Here is a 17,319-nt window from a genome sequence, read left to right as displayed (position 1 = left end):
GTTCAGAAGTTTCCTAGAAATGAAATTACAGGTCATAGAATGTAACAATTTATAAGACTTTTGATTCTGCATCAAAATTGCTGTAAAGATTTGAACCGATTTTCCTTTCGATAACTTATATGAGAGAACATTTATTTCACCCTACTCTCTCTAACATTGAACATTCCCAGGCTTTTAAACTTTTGCCAGTTATAAACTGACGTTTTGTCTCTTTTATAAACTGCAAACATCTCACTTGTCTGGTGCTATATAAAGTTTTCATGCATGCGAGTTATTTCACAAGTTTTATTAATACATGACAAAATGCAGGAAAGCTCACAAATCATACATGCATAGCCCAATGAATATTCACAGTGACCACACCTATGAAACCAGGTTTAAGATCAATAAAGAGAATATTAGCAAAACTCAGGAATTTTCTTATTTGCCTGACCAGTTTCTACACCATTGCCCAAAAGTAACTGCTCTTTTTCTAAACAAATAGATTTTTTTCTTTTTTAAAAATCTGATATAGTGAATTGAGCAATAAGTGTCTGGCTTTTTTCCACTGAATTAGTATGTTTCTGAGACTTGAGGATTTTTCCATGTTGTTGTAATTCATGCATCCTTACTGTTTTTTTTTTGTGAAATGTCATAATTTACTTGTTCATTTTAATGTCACAGACCTTGGGTTGTTTCAATTTGCTGACTACTATGAATGACTTGAAATGTTTATGATTGAACATTTACCAATTTTTTTCTTTTTTCTTCCACTGCCTTCATAATCTACAAGGTTGAGGAAATATAAGCAGAATAAGAATTATCTTATCTAGGAGTTCCCATCGTGGCACAGTGGTTAACGAATCCGACTAGGAACCATGAGGTTGCGGGTTCGGTTCCTGCCCTTGCTCAGTGGGTTAAGGATCTGGCATTGCCGTGAGCTGTGGTGTAGGTTGCAGACGCGGCTCGGATCCCGCGTTGCTGTGGCTCTGGTGTAGCCCGGTGGCTACAGCTCCGATTCGACCCCTAGCCTGGGAACCTCCATATGCCGCGGGAGCGGCCCAAAGAAATAGCAAAAAGCCAAAAAAAAAAAAAAAAGAATTATCTCATCTAAAATATTTAACTATTAAATACATTTGAAATTATTTTAGTGAGAGATATGCTACAAATACAACTACTTTTTATCCAAATAGCTAACTAATTGAACTATTAGATGAATTAATCTGCTTTTGAAACTCCAATTTTCAGTACAAATTTGGGAGCTTATAAATTTTTAATACATGCATGTGTATACATGTGTTTTCTCTATTTCAACATTCACAATGATTTTAAACAAAACAGTTATTTTAATTAGAATAATGAAAGAATTTATAGTTTGTTTAATCCTAAACATAATTGTAGATAAAGAAACATTGCATCCTACAGAAATCTCTCAAGACACTTGTAATTCATGTCATATGCTGCTTTTCCCATTACCCTGCAGACTATCAATGCAGATTATTGCCCAAATCATTTTAATTGAAAAATTTCAAAAAGTCCATCAAACCCATGGCGATTAGTAAGCACCCTTTCCTCACTGAATTTATTAATAAAGTTTTAAAGCTGACATTTTTATATGAGAAGCACAAATTAATATGTATATTTAAAATATGCTCTCTAGCTAGCAGATTTTTAATATGATTTTTTGCACTGACACTACTCCTCATCTATGTTCCAGATGAATTTCAAGGGAAAATCTTTCATCTTCCTTTGGAACATTCTGTCAAATCTTTCATTTTGCTCCACGGTCAAGTGATGCTTCCAGTCTCCAATGGTACCTAGTGGAACAAGAACATGGACAGCTCCTGGGTGAGGAGGTAGAACTATCAGGGTAAAAGCTTCCTGGAGCCCACTCTGATCTGTCATTCAAGCCCAGCTAACTTCTGTTAGTTCTTCATGGAGGGTTGACACTTCACTTCTCCTTATACAGGGATGAGCTAAGAAACAAACATAGGATGTAGTAACACAGAAGAAAGAATTATAGACCACATCCTTATCTGTTAGACTTGCAATAAATGCTGTATTAAATTATAACCTTTCTTTAGGAAAAACAAAAATAAAACTAGAATATATTAAAAGATTAGAATATTTACATATATATTGTTATATATTATGCAAATTACCTTGCAAGCTACATCTATCATGAACATAAATCTTTTTGGTTTTTTATTATAATTGATTTACAACTTCTGTTTAACTCTTCGAGCTAAGTATTTTTTTATTGTAATTACCAAGAAAATTAAACCTGAAGATTTCAAATAGGAGGAGTTCCCGTCGTGGCACAGTGGTTTACAGATCCAACTAGGAACCATGAGGTTGCAGGTTCAATCCCTGGCCTTGCTCAGTGGGTTAAGGATCCGGCATTGCTGTGAGCTGTGGTGTAGGTTGCAGACACGGCCTGGATCCTGCATTGCTGTGGCTCTGGTGTAGGCTGGTGGCTTCAGCTCCGATTCAACCCCTAGCCTGGGAACCTCCATATGCCGTGGGAGCGGCCCTAGAAAAGGCAAAAGACAGAAAAAAAAAAGATTTCAAATAGGAAAATCCTATTTCAAATCAAAGAGGGAGCACAGAGCTATCACCGCTGCAGTTTTAAGTGGCGGATGTTTGAAATTGTTAAGACAGTATTTTAAAATGAAGATTAATAATTTGGAATCTTCATTTAAAAGAATATTTGAGTAAACATTTTATTGCCATTATCACAGTTAGTCTGCTATTATAGGCATGAGAAATGCTTCATATCTGATCTAGTTGAGCAATGAGAAGTAGAAGTTGACAGTAAATGGGAAAAAAGAAAAAGCAGTCTTTTTTAAACATCAATATCCACATTAATTTTAACAAGATCATTATATATGTAAGATTAGTCAATGTCCTTCACATGATACATTGGAAAATAAAAAAATAAATTAGAGAAGTACCAATTATGTTTTAGAATGAGATACAGTAAAGATTAAATTAAAAATTTTTGAACAAAAGGAGTGTCATAAGGAAAAATATTCACTCTTAAAAATACCTGGAATGTTATAGGAGCATAATAAAAATCTATTGCCATGTTTTTGAGTAATTGAATTCACAGCAGATTGGGTTAACAAGGTACCAAACTACACTTTACAAGGAAGAAATCTGACACATGAGAAAATTACAGTAGCCAAACTCTCTTCCTCAAAACGATATATGGATTAACATTACTTTTAGAATAACCTATGAGAAATAAAAGAAAAATAAGTGGAGTTCTCCTGGTCACATCTACCCAGATAAAACTTTGCATTCAGATAAAACTTGCTAATAAATTTTAAACGCTAGGGCCATGAGGAGTAGAAGGAAGGAAAGTAATATTTATTAATCAGAATTCTGGTGTTTCCTGGGATATTTTTCAGGGCCATTTTCTGTTAGAAACTTTGATTCTTCTTAGACCCTAATAGCAGAACTTAGAAAAATGTATGGGAAGTACTCATTAAGTTTAGGGGCCAAGGACCTGGGGCAACTCACAACACTCTTGCTTCTGTTAACCAGAGAGCATCACCTTTGCACAGAAAATGTCCATACTTTGTCCTCGTATCAGTTTTAGATTTCATAATAGGATCATAATTTGCTTGTGGATCAAGCTTCATGTTCTCAAATGTAGCCTGGTTGACGACAGCATCCAGATCCTCTTCACTCAACTCTTTCAAGAAAACTACTGATTTTAAGCACAGAACTTCTGAGATCCTGAAAGAATTGTTAATATGAGATACTAGTGAGCCACTAAGGAATATGTGAGTTACAACACGACACCTTTATCACATTTTGGAAAATGGGAAATGTTTAGGTTTATTATAATACTAAAGTTTTATAAGGATGTATTGCTTTTTATTCCTTCTACAAAAATGAGTGCTCTCATTGTCAGACAAATAAAACATTAGAGAAGATCAATGAAACCAAAAGTTGGTACTTTGAAAAGATCAACAAAATTGATGAATGTTTAGCTAGACTCATCAAGAAAAAAAGAGAGCAGGTTGAAAAATAAATAAAACTAGAAATTTAGAAAGGAGAAATTATGACTGACACCACAGAAATATAAAGGATCATAAGACACTACTGTAAGCAACTGTATGCCAATAAAATGGAAAACCTAGAAGAAATGGACAGATCCTCACAAAGGTACAACCTACCAAGACAAAACCAGGACAAAATTGAAAATATGAATAAACACATTTCACTGAAATTTAAACTGTGATTTTAAAACTTCCAAAAAACAAAAGTCTAGGACCTGATGGCTGCACAAGCAAATTCTATCAAACATTCAGAGAAGAGTTAACAACTATCATCCTGAAATACTTCCATAAAATAGCAGAGGAAGGAACACTTTCAAGCACATTCTGTGAATCCACAATTACCTTGATACCATGAAAGATATAAAATACAAATAAAGTTAACCAGGAGGGGAAATACTCATGTACTGTAAACTACAAAGCATCGCAAAAAACAAAAAAACAGTATCAGAAAAAAAATTTCAAGAACTTTTTTCCAATTCAAGAGGGAAGAATAAATATGTCCCTGAAAAAGCAGAAAAATTCCTTTCTGTGTAAAATTAAGGGCCAAATTACAGAGACTTGAAATATTTTCCATAGTTAAGGAAAATTGAACTTCAACGTGCTTGGTACTCAATGAACTCACCCACAGGGGGGAGAGGCAAGTTCTGGAATGGATAAAGGGACTTGCTAAGTGTGATAAGTACCTTAGTATTTACCTTCTAAATACTATATCACTGGAGTTCCCGTCATGGCTCAGAGGTTAACAAATCCGACTAGGAACCATGAGGTAGCGGGTTCGATCCCTGGCCTTGCTCAGTGGGTTAACGATCCTTCATTGCCATGAGCTGTGGTGTAGGTCACAGATGCAGCTCAGATCCCGCGTTGCTGTGGCTCTGGCGTAGGCTGGTGGCTACAGCTCCTATTAGATCTCTAGCCTGGGAACCTCCATATGCCACAGGAGGGGCCCTAGAAAAGGCAAAAGAATAAATAAATTAAAAATAAATAAATAAATATATACATACATACATACATACTGTATCACTTCGAAGTGATAAAAATATCACTTCCAAGTGATAAAAATCAGTAAAAAAGGCTGAGTGCCATTTTGTGAGTAAAATAACAAGACATTAGTTATCATATTATTTCTACAAATAATTTTTATAATATAACTACATGTAATAAAGATATGCAGGAACAGGAAGAAATAAGGCAACATCACCACAAACCAGAACAATGAAGACAATAGAAACTGAATGACGGTATTGCACACAGTGAAATTATCCGAAAAAATAATTAACTTACTATACTTATGATATTTGAAGTATAAAATACAAAAATGAAATTTGAAAGAAAATTGGAAGCTATAAAAAAGAAGACAGCTGATTTTAAACAGCTCCCACTGCATGAATAAAAACAAAGGCTTTGTTGAATACTTTTATTAGCAGAATATACTCAAAGGAATAGGGAAATAGTGAACTGGGAGATAGGGACAGAAAGATATTCAGAATGGCACATGATGGAAAGACAAAACAGATATTGGCTTACGTGAAGAAGTATGCCTTTCTTGTAAGGCAGGTTGAAAGTCTCTTTCCCAACTCTATCTAAAGTTTTCCACTTAATCTTCAGCATAGGAGCAAATTTCCCAACACTTATGACTTTACAACACTTATGACTGTCCATAATCCTAAGCCATGTTACACAGAATAGTAAACTATTCTTCATGTGAGACAAATGAGCACCCCTCTCCATTAATGATACATGACTTCAGTCTCCGAAGATGACTACAGACAAGTATACAGGGGCAAATGAATTTCTTTGCTGAAGGTTTCCACCAATTCCACCATACAAACAGAAGATCACAGAAGGGAAAGATTCACTTCTCACCAAATAAGACTTTCCCCAGGATATACCACTCTGTAGCTCTTTAGCTTCTCCTTTCTATTAAGATTAAGATTTTTCATACTTTAATATTAAAAAAATGTAGAAAATGTGTAAAACACATACTCAGTTTAATGAGTTAGAGTGATGTAAACACATGATTCCAACAAGCACATCAAGAAAATGAACAATGCCGGAATCACTGAAGTACTTGAAATGTATCTTTCTTAATCATCAAACTAGCCCACCACCCCAAATAGCTTCTGTCATTATTATACTAATTACCTCTTTAATTTTACTTAGGGTTTTACCATTTAAATATGTATCTCCTAGATATTTCTGGCTCCATTTCAAATACATATAGCTGGACACTCACTATAGGGAGGCAGAAAATGTTTCTTCATACTCACTATGTTCCTAGGGAGAGCAAGCCCAAATCTGTGGGAAACATACTAAGTCATCTGAGATAGTGTACAGAGACTTAGGGGGTTTCTGACACAATTGCTGTTGGAGAATCAGTCATAACCATTATCAGGTCAAATTATCAAAACATTTCCAAGGGAACTAGAGAAAAGGAAAGTTTTCAAAATCTAAATCAATATTGGTGGATACTTAATTGCTTGAGAAAATTGGGAGATTTTTCTAGAAAGAGCTTTAAAGCAGACAAATTTCAATTGACTAGGCTCTATATTACTTAACAGAGGAACTTGAAAGAAGCATTTCTCACCATTATATGCTTTTTTGGTTTGAAGAACTGGTGGAAACCATAGGCTAAAACTATAAAAAAAGGAATTCCCATTGTGGCTCATTGGGTTAAGACCTCAACATGGGGTTTGTGAGAACATGGGTTTGATCCCTGGCCTCGCTCAGTTTGTTAAGTGTTCAGCATTGCTACAAGCTGCAGTGTAGTTTCGAGACTCAGCTCAATCTCATGTTGCTGTGTCTGTGGTGTAGGCCTGCAGGGGCAGCTCCAATTCAACCCCTGGCCAGAGAACTTTTTATGGCAGGTGCTGCCATAAGAAAGAAAAACAAAACATATATATATGTAAACAGTAAGTTACTTGATGGAAGGTAAATTATAGAGAAATATTTATGAGATTTTTCAGAGTTTACTCTGTGGTCTCTATGTCCAAATTTTTCATAAATTCTATTGTTTACAGATATTTTGTTGTGACCATATTCTTATGGAGGAACTGGAATGTAAAAACAGGGAAGGAATCAGACTTACATTTTGAGATGATAACTCTGGATAAACAACGGAGAATAAATGGAGATGAGCTGAGATTTTTTTCATGTTCACTGTTATAACTTTTCAAACCGCTAATGGGAATGAAATTCTAAGAATATTAATTCTATCATATTGCCGTTTGTCTTATAAGGGCCCCTCACTGCATTTAAGACTTTATAAAATCACTATCATGAAGATAGCCTATTGACCATATACAGCCTGGCTTCTAAAGACCCTTATATTAATGTTTTGTCATTTCCACCTTGCTCTTTAACTTATTCCTCAATTCTTCAAAAATGGCATGCACTTGAGTGCTTCAGAGAATTTGCACATTCTCTTTCCTTGGCTTAGAATTCTCCTTCACCACGTGTCTTTTCTAAACTCATACTTATCTGCATGCAGATCTCCCGCTAAATAGCTGTCTTCCTTGTTAGATGACAAACTCTATAAATAAAGGGTTTAGTCCTATTTTTCTGTCACTTAGAAGGTCTGCAATATGTTTTGGAAAAAATGGGTGAATAAATTATGTATTAGTGAATCAACACATCAATGAGAAATCACATAACAGTGAACTTCAAATGTGTTTTGTTTGTTTGTTTAGGCAACGTTTTAAGAGAGCTTTGATTGGATGTCAAAGTGTAAACCTCACGCAATATCACTGCAAAGCCATCTTTCAATATTCTCTCTAAAAACCAAACCAAACAAAAAAACAGGAAGTACTTACATCTCAGAGCACATGTTCACCTCTGGCTAATTAGCCATATCTTAGCATCTCAGTGACTTCTCACCCCCGTATTTCACAACGCCCTTTCTCTCTTTTAAGCCATGGCTTCTCTACATTTGACTTTGTTTTAATAACTACAGGTTTTTATATGAAAAGGAATCATAAGAGATTACTGTGTGCAGTGAGAAAAGAGCTCTGGGGAAGACCAGTGTTGAAAGGATGGATGGAAGATTAGAAACCCCCAACATGTCTGAATAGTGGTGAGAGGAAAAGATGATGTGGAGGATGTGGTGCATCAGACCAAGATACAAAAGAGTCCCAAAAAGAACAAACTTCTTAAAATGAACAAAACACGCCTCCTACCTTCTTCATCTCCTCATACATCATGAACAGAATATTGAAGTCATGTCTGTGCTCATACCAGCCTCGGATGTGGTCAAACCAGAGACTTCCAAACACTGTGGGGAAACTGATCAATTACAAGGTGCATATACTGCAGTTATTGAACAGTAAGCCATAGCCTGTCTTTCTCTTCCATAATCCTCCGAAAGACAAATAAGTCTCCCCCCACCGGACATCTATGCTGCCTTTTTAAAAGGGTGTTTTCGGAAACAATTACATCCTTTTAACAGAAACCTGCCTCTTCAGGGTTCTCTATGACTGTGAGAAAAAAAGAAATGTGGGAATGAAAATTCCAAAGTATGAATTTTTAAGACTTCTGTAAATTAATCTCCTCTTTTGTCTGCTTCCTCCACCTGAAAACATATTTTATATTTCCCCTTTTATTCTTTATTTTAAGATCTATGGATAGCAATTTTAGTTACCTACAACTAGAAAGAAGCTGAAGATAATTTTCTAAATGGGTGAGAGGCCCCATTCCACATTCTACAACCCATCTGCCTCAATCGATCCTTCGGGGTGTTGTAGTGACCACTTCACAATGGTCACCTAAGGCCTACCACAGGCTCAGGACAGACCACAACGGCAACAATAACAACAGCAACACACCCATCCTGAACGTTTGCTATTCCGGAACCTATGTCTCTAGCTTTGGATCTAGCCAACTGGAACTGCTAGGCCACTTGCAGGTCTTTGGATCTGGTCAAAATACCTCTTTGAAATCTTGACAAGACCCAGAGTGGTCCTAGTGAGGACAGAAAGGCCCTTGGGTGGCAGATTAAGTGGGTAGCATTTATGGACCACAGATGTGCATTGCACCGTCTATGACAGCCCTTCTCCATCTGCCTAAATTATGTTCCCAGCGTTTGAGAAATTTGGCTAAATGGCAACATGGCCTTGGGAACATGTTGCTTGAAAAACAAACTCATAGTTACCTTTCCCATCTAGAAACTTTTCCATGAAATGTTCGATGTCATCTGAAGGTTCTAATGTAAGCAACCAATTTGAAAAATGAAAATATGAGATCAAAACATCCTTGGGGTTTCTATAGATGTAAATAACCTGCGGAGAGAATAGTGAAACAATTTTGAGAATTCTTGATTATGATCACAGTTTTCCTAAAAAACGACTACACAGTATTTTGTTTCATCACGTGGATGCATAGTAATTGATTTCATCCACTTTAGTACTTATGAACATTTCGATTGCTCCTAATTTTTGCTGTCAAGAAGACTGCAGTAAGTAAATTTGTTGACATTTCACATGTGCTAGCATATAAAATTAATTGCTATATGATAAATAATTTACTTTTAAGTTTGATTAATATTTTAAATTACTTTGAGTAAAGGTTATTCAATTTACCCTCCATGAGAATTGATATACAATATACAACCAATTTCATGTCAAAGATCAATTAAAAAAGGAAAAATTACTTAATAGATATGTTGAAATGAATATCATTTTTTAGAGTTCCTATTGTAGCTCAGTGGGTTATGGACCCAGCATAGTGTCTATGAGGATTCAAGTTCAATCTCTGACCTTGTTCAATTGGCTAAGAATCCAGCTACAGTGTACGTCACACATCCGGCTGGAATCTGGTGTTGCTGTGACTATGATGTAGGCTGTCAGCTGCAGCTCCAATTCAACTACTGAACTGGGAATTTCCATATGCTGAAGGTGCAGCCATTTAAAAAAAAGAAAAAAAAGAAAAAGAAAAAAAAACAAATACCGTTTTTTCAATATCAATAGTAAAAAAAATAAAATTAATTTCTACTTCCTACCTTACACAAAATCACTTAAAACTAGACTGAAGGTTTAATTATGTAATAAAATTCTGACATTTAAGAAAGTAAATAATATTTTTAATGTCTTAGATATAGTAAGCATTTCCCAAATGTTAAAAAATTTATTAGAAATTAAAATTGTTCAACTATGCTACATTAAAAGGGTAAGTAATTGTAGCATAGTATTTCAGAAAGCAAGAAAGTATAAGATTTGCAACATGTAAAACCAATAATATATATATTATCCAGTATACATATATAGTATCCAAAATATATATATGACTATATATACATAGATGTAAAACAAATCCATGTGAAAGTGATAACAAAAATTGAGAAAAATTTATAATCATCAGACTAAGAAGTAATTATGGCCAATAAACATATCAAAAAATCCTCAATTTCATTACTGATGCAAAGTGCAGATAAAGATCATGGACTTAAATATTCAAAAAATTATGTTGATGTAATTTTTAAAACTACTTAGAAAAAATGCAAAAAACTTTTTTTTGAGATAACCTTTATTTTTAATTGGCTGAATGACTTTTTTCATTTTTATTTTTTTAATTACTTAATGAATTTTATTACATTTGTAGGTGTACAACAATCATCACAACCAAATTTTATAGCATTTCCATCCCAAACCCTCAGTGGATACCCCTCCCCCAAACCTGTCTAATTTGGGAAACATAAGTGTTTCAAAGTCTGTGAGTCAGTGTCTGTTCTGCAAAGAAGTCCATTGTGTCCTTTTTTTTATTTTTATCTTTTTATTTTTTTATTTTTTTGCCCTTTCTAGGGCTGCACCCACAGCATATGGAGGTTCCCAGGCTAGGGGTCCCATCAGAGTTGTAGCCACCAAAGTATGCCAGAGCCACAGTAATGAGGGATATGAGCCATGTCTGCAACCTACACCACAGCTCACAGCAACGCTGGATCCTTAACCCACTGAGTAAGGCCAGGGATCAAACCCACAACCTCATGGTTCCTAGTTGGATTCGTTAACCACTGAGCCACGATGGGAACTCCCAATTGCGTCCTTTTTTTTAGATTCCACATGTAAGTGATAGCATTTGATGTTGGTGTCTCATTGTCTGACTGACTTCACTTAGCATGATAATTTCTAGGTCCATCCATGTTGCTAAAAAGGCTGGTATTTCACTCCTTTTAATGGCTGAGTAATATTCCATTGCGTATATGTACCACATCTTCTTGATCCACTCCTCTGTCGATGGACATTTCGGTTGTTTCTATGTCTTGGCTGTTGTATACCATGCTGCAATGCACATTGGAGTACATGTGTCTTTGCGAGTCATGGTTTTCTCTGGATAGATGCCCAGGAGTGGGATTGCTGGATCAAATGGTAGTTCTATTCTTAGTTTTCTGAGGATCTCCATGCTGTTTTCCACAGTGGTTGTGCCAGTTCATATTCCCACCCACAGTGTACTAGGGTTCCTTTTTCACCACACCCTCTCCAGCACTTATTGTTTGTAGGCTTTTGGGTGATGGCCATTCTGGCTGGTGTAAAGTGGTACCTCAGAGTGGTTTTGATGTGCATTTCTCTAATAATGAGTGATGTTGAACATCTTTTCATGTGTTTTTGGCCATCTGTATGTCTTCTTTGGAGAACTGTCTGTTTAGATCTTTAATAAGGATACTCAGATATCCGCTAGACACAGAATTTGATGCCAGAAGAGATTTTTAATCCTTTCAATATACAAGTCTTCAGTGATAGGAAATCAAGTTTAAACTGAGGGTGATTTAAACCTCTGTGTGGTTCAGACTTCTTTTGTTTTGCATCATCTTTGTAAATTCAACACGAAGCCATTTGTGACAGTGGCATAGCCTGATAAGTCGCAATCAAAAATAGTAGACTCCGTATTAAAACGAAGAGCCCTGCCAAGAATTTCTGGATTCATAACATGAATTCACATTGAACTGAATGCATTTGGGGGCCTTTTGAGATGATTAAAATCCATATTCCCTCCCCCTAGACCGGTCTGTAAGGAAGAAGACAATCTGCATCTGTGACAAAAGACATCATTTAAGTTTCTCATTTCCATACCCAACAGTAATATGGTATGCTGTCAAGTTAGAAGATTCCTGCCTTTTTTCCCCTTGAAATATCTCTGTAAGCAACCATTTCTTCTGATCCCTCTAAATAGTGAAAGGTATTTAGAAACCAGACTTTGGCTTTAGCTGTGCTAATTGCTCTGGCTTCGCATTCTTTTTGGGTACCCAGCAGAGAGAGCAAGGAAATATGCCAAATTTGCTAGTAATTGTGGAAATACAAGATAAAATTAATTCGTACTCACTGGATTGGCAGCAAGTAAGTGTAGGAAAGGATGTAGAGCAATGGAAACTCTCACTGTAGCCAGTGTAAATGAAAATTAGGACGACAAATTCAAACAGCAGTTTGACAAGGGCTGGTCTGCTTGAAGAAACACATATACATAAACCAATGGCAGTAACATAGGGATTTCCTCTCTGTGTGATGTGGTTGCACTAGTGGGGTCAGGAATGCATAAAAAGTGAGTAATGCCTTATTTCTAAAGCTGGTTGGTAGGTACAATTGCCAGTATAAAACTGTCTGTGCTTTTTGGTATTTCATAGTGACAACACAGGACAACCTAATGTTTTCTATCATGATACTAATCCAGCTCGTTCACATGTCCCCAGGCTCCTCAGGTTTTCTCCATTGGTACCAAGTCAGGGTGCAGGTTAGAGGCCCAGGTTCTCACGTGGGAAGGTGGAATGTAACATTCGTAGTGTCATACATAGAGGCTATGCCCTTCTTAGCTGTGAGTTACCCACTTTTGTGATCTCCTCACATTCTGCATAGGGCTGCTTTTCACCCATCACCGACTACCGTCCTGGACTCCATGGCTCTGATCGTCAAAGCTTTAGAATGGAGAAAAGGAAAGGTTTGGTTAATACCAGAACTTTGCCCCCACATTTGTCTCTAGCCATCCCTACAAGAGGCAGAATAAAGTGCACAAAAAGGATATGCTGAACCTCATAAAAATGATGACCACTTGCCACGTGTCCATGCATTCTGGGATAGGGAGAGTTGAGGCCCTCTCTACCCAGAAGTTCCCCTGGCCCATTCCTCACATTTGTGCATGTTTGACCCGACATGGCAAAAAGGACTTCGCAGATAGAATTAAGATTACTAATTAGTTAACCTTAAAGTTGGAAGACTAGCCTGGATGATCCAGGTGGGCTCAATGGGAGCCAAGGAACCTGTGAGGCAGAAGGAAATGGCAGAGAGATTTCAGCACAGGAAGGCTTTTATGGGTCATTGCTGCCTTGAGGATTGATGGGTCACCTGTCAGAGAAATGAGAACCACAAGGGACGAAATCTTCCAACAACCTGAATGAGCTTAGAAGTGGATGTTTATCCAGAGCTTTCAAATAGAAATACAGCCTTGCCATGGAGTTCCCTTCCTGGCGCAGTGGTTAACGAATCCAGCTAGGAACCATGAGGTTGCGGGTTCAGTCCCTGGCTTTACTCAGTGGGTTAAGGATCCAGCGTTGCTATGAGCTGTGGTGTAGGTCGCAGACGCGGCTCTGTTCCTGCGTTGCTGTGGCTCTGGTGTAGGCCGGTGGCTACAGCTCCGATTCGACCCCTAGCCTGGGAACCTCCATATGCCACTGGAGCGGCCCTAGAAAAGGCAAAAAGACGAAAAAAAGAAAGAAAGTAAGAAATACAGGCTTGCTAGCACCCTGGAGACTCTAAGCCAAGAACCCTGCCATCGTGCTGGACCGCTATCTACAGAATTCTAAGACAAAAAGTGGGTGATGTTTAAATTGTAAACTTGTGATCTTTTGTTATGGAGCAATAGAAAAACTGGTACTCACTGTAGTTAACCTTTAAAACAACACAGTGAGTTAGACGATGCCAGAATCACGATTAAAATGAAGTGTCCAGAAATTAACTCTCACATACCTGATAAGTGGCTAGTGGCTTGGACATTAGCCCTTAATGAACACCGAAACCATGCTCTTAGAACTGATGCTTGTAATATTGCTACTAAGCACAGCAGTATCCTGGACTTCATTCCAATTTACAATTCTGACACCTTGGGGGCTCCCATTGTGACTCAGTGGAAATGAACCCGACTAATATCCATGAGGAAGCAGGTTCGATCCCTGGCCCCTCTTAGTGTGTTAAGAATGTTGCGTTGCCCTGTGCCTTGATGTAGGTCACAGACGTGGCTCATAACTATCAGTAGCTGTATCTGTGCAGTAGGCTGGCCACTGGAGCTCTGATTTGACCCCTAGCCTGGGAATTTCCATATGCTGCAGGTGCAGCCATAAAGAAAGAAAAAATTCTCACATCTTCATCTCTTGATTTCCACTTCTAACTGTATGTTGCATATTTTTTGTAATTTCTAGGACCACTAACTCGAGTCTCAGCTGGGTGATCATGGTCTCCTCCAATTCCGATGAGAAGCTCATTAGTTGAGTGATCACATAATAAAAGCTCTTCCCCAGCTCTTATACATATGTGTGTATATATACAAATATACATATATATGTATTATGCATAATATGTATATATTGCATTGTTTTTATTTGATTTTACTATTTCTTTTATTTTACCATTTATATTTATTTTCATTTTCAGTTTTTTTAATTAAAGATATTTAGTTTACCAGGAATATTAATTTCATTGATAGTATAATGGTATGAATCAATTTTCTTTCACATATACTATTATTCATTTGTCTTATGAATAACCCCCTTATGTTTTGTTAGTTACATATTATTTTTATGTGCGTACTAAATTCTCAAGATTCCTCTACCTTGAACTAATGTCACACTATATTGATCATCCTTGTTTCATAGTAGCTCAACTAAGTCATATGTTCCTTAGTATCCTCTCCTCTATGTACATTAATACACTCTTTTTGAAAATGTCATACAATAGTCACACACATTTTTGTTTATTTTTCATTTAAATTCACTTTTTGAAGGAGCTTATTTAGGTTTCCGATTATCATTATATCATCTTCATATAGTTATGACGTGATTTTTTGAATTTTTTCTATGTTTTTGCTTCTTTTCCATAGTAACTGGCACTACATCCTCTCCTAAGCCTCAAAGGGCACCTCTGAGATTGCTCTTCAAGAGAACCTGCCATGAGGACTGTACCTGGATGATATACCTCGGATGTGCCACAACTTCCACTCTAAAGTCTCCCCTGGTTGCTTCAAGGCAAGGACTGGATATGGAAGTGGTATTCGTTGCAGGCATTTCTTCTTGACATAGGACTCCGCTAATGGAAAATCTTGAATCTGGCCTCCCACTGGCCTTTCAAGAATTTTGTAGAGCTGCATGAAAGTGGAGGGCTCACCATCCCCTCACTTCCTTTCTCTTTTGCAGGTGTCAGAATTGCATTACACTTCTACCCCTCTTTCTCCTCTTATACTCTTTGCCATTTATTCATCACTGGTATATCCCCAGTAAATCTATTGCTGGCTAATGGAGGCACACATATTTTCAAGTGATTATTCTCTATTCCTTTATCTTCTTTGGTAAAGTGTCTTTCAGGTTTTTTGGTTACCCTATTGTGCATAAGCTGTTTGAAAAACTCCTATTTGCAAGAGAGTGCTTCACCTAAATACAAGAAAAAAATGTGTCCAAACATGACGTAAATCCTCAGCTTCCTGCACTTATAAAGGTGTGTAGAGGCTGTATCTGTGCATCAAAAATAAACCAACCTCATAGACACAGAAGGGAATATTTGTTGAAATAATACATGCAGGGGAAAGGTAAAGTTTAAATTGTATAAAATTGAGTTAACTGAAGAAAAGTTCAGATGTTTCATAAAAATGTAGTTATGTCATAGAATGTGACTATGTTTTATATTTTGATTCCGCTTCAAAATTGCTATAAAGATTATTTAAGCTGATTTTCCTTTCCACAATTTGTGAGAGAATATTTATTTTGCTCTGCTCTCGATATCAATGAGCAGTCCTCAGTTTTTAAACTTTTGCCATTTTGATCCAATGTTTTGTCTTTTCTGTAAAGTGCAAGCTTTTCAGGAAAAGGTCAGGTCTTACAGAAAGTCTTTCATGCTTATGAGTTATTCCACACATTTCATTAAGACATGACAAATACAGAAAAAGTGACAGATCATGGTGGCACATACAATCTGATGAATATTCACACCTAAGGAACCAGCACGAAAATCAAGAAACAGAATATTACCACCATTTCAGGAATTCTCCCACTCGTCTGACCAGTTACTGTCCCACCACCCAAAGGTAACCACTCTCCTTCTAAACACACAGATTAATTTTACCTGTTTCTCAGTCTTATAATGCAATCAGTGTCTGTATATTTTCCACTGAGGAGGCTGTTTCTGAGATTTGTTGATGTTTACAGGTAGTTGGAATTCATGCATCCCTACTGTTTTTCCTTTATGAAAAGCCACAAATATGTATTTTACTGTCGTAAACCTTGGGTTGTTTCCATTTGTTGACTATAATGGATGACCTGAAATGTTCAGGATTGAAAATGTACTGGACCTTTTCTTTTATGTTTTTTCCACTGTGTATGCGTTTCACTAGGTTTTCCCTTTAGGGGATTTATAAACAGATTCAAATATATTTTTCTAGTTTTTCTGAAGTATTTTATCTTAAATATTTAACTACTAAATACACTTGGAATTAGTTTATTTAGATGAATGCTGCAGCTACAACTATTTTTTTATCCACAGACGTAAATACTTGAACCATTAGATGAATTCATCCACCTTTGAAACTTTGATCTGCAGTGCAAACTGTGTTAATCTTGTAAATTATTGACAGATGCATGTGTATACATGTGTTATCTCTATTTCCACATTCTCATTGATTTTATGCCAAAGAATTAATATTTAATTTTTAAAATGAAAGCAGTTTTAATATTTCTTTAATCTTAAATAGAATTGTAAAGAAATAATACACCTACAGAAATCTCTGTCCAGACGACAATCGTAAAGAATGGATATATATATATGACTGGGTCAGTTTGCTGTACAGCAGAAGTTGGCACAACATTGTAAATCAACTATACTTTAATAAGTAAAAATAATACAATTCATGTCACATGCTGTTTCCATTTACCGTACAATCAATGCAGACTATCACCCAAATCATTTTAATTGAAAAATTTGTGTCCATCAAACACTAGTAGAAACTAATAGGCACGACTTCCTCATTCTATTTATAATACAGTACAAAATTAACATTTAAATAAGAACAAATTAATATGTATATTTAATATATGCTC

At 36.3% G+C, this 17,319-nt stretch overlaps 1 pseudogene; it reads right to left on the bottom strand.

Annotated features, from left to right (window-relative positions):
• Positions 1-1,674: 1,674 nt before the first annotated feature.
• LOC125120656 (amine sulfotransferase-like) lies at positions 1,675-12,897 on the bottom strand (annotated as a pseudogene).
• Positions 12,898-17,319: the final 4,422 nt, after the last annotated feature.

The sequence above is a fragment of the Phacochoerus africanus genome, chromosome 2 (assembly GCF_016906955.1).
Source record: "Phacochoerus africanus isolate WHEZ1 chromosome 2, ROS_Pafr_v1, whole genome shotgun sequence".
NCBI classification, from domain to species: domain Eukaryota; kingdom Metazoa; phylum Chordata; class Mammalia; order Artiodactyla; family Suidae; genus Phacochoerus; species Phacochoerus africanus.
The sequence above is the reverse complement of the archived record's forward strand: the minus strand, read 5'-3'. Positions and strand labels throughout refer to the sequence as shown.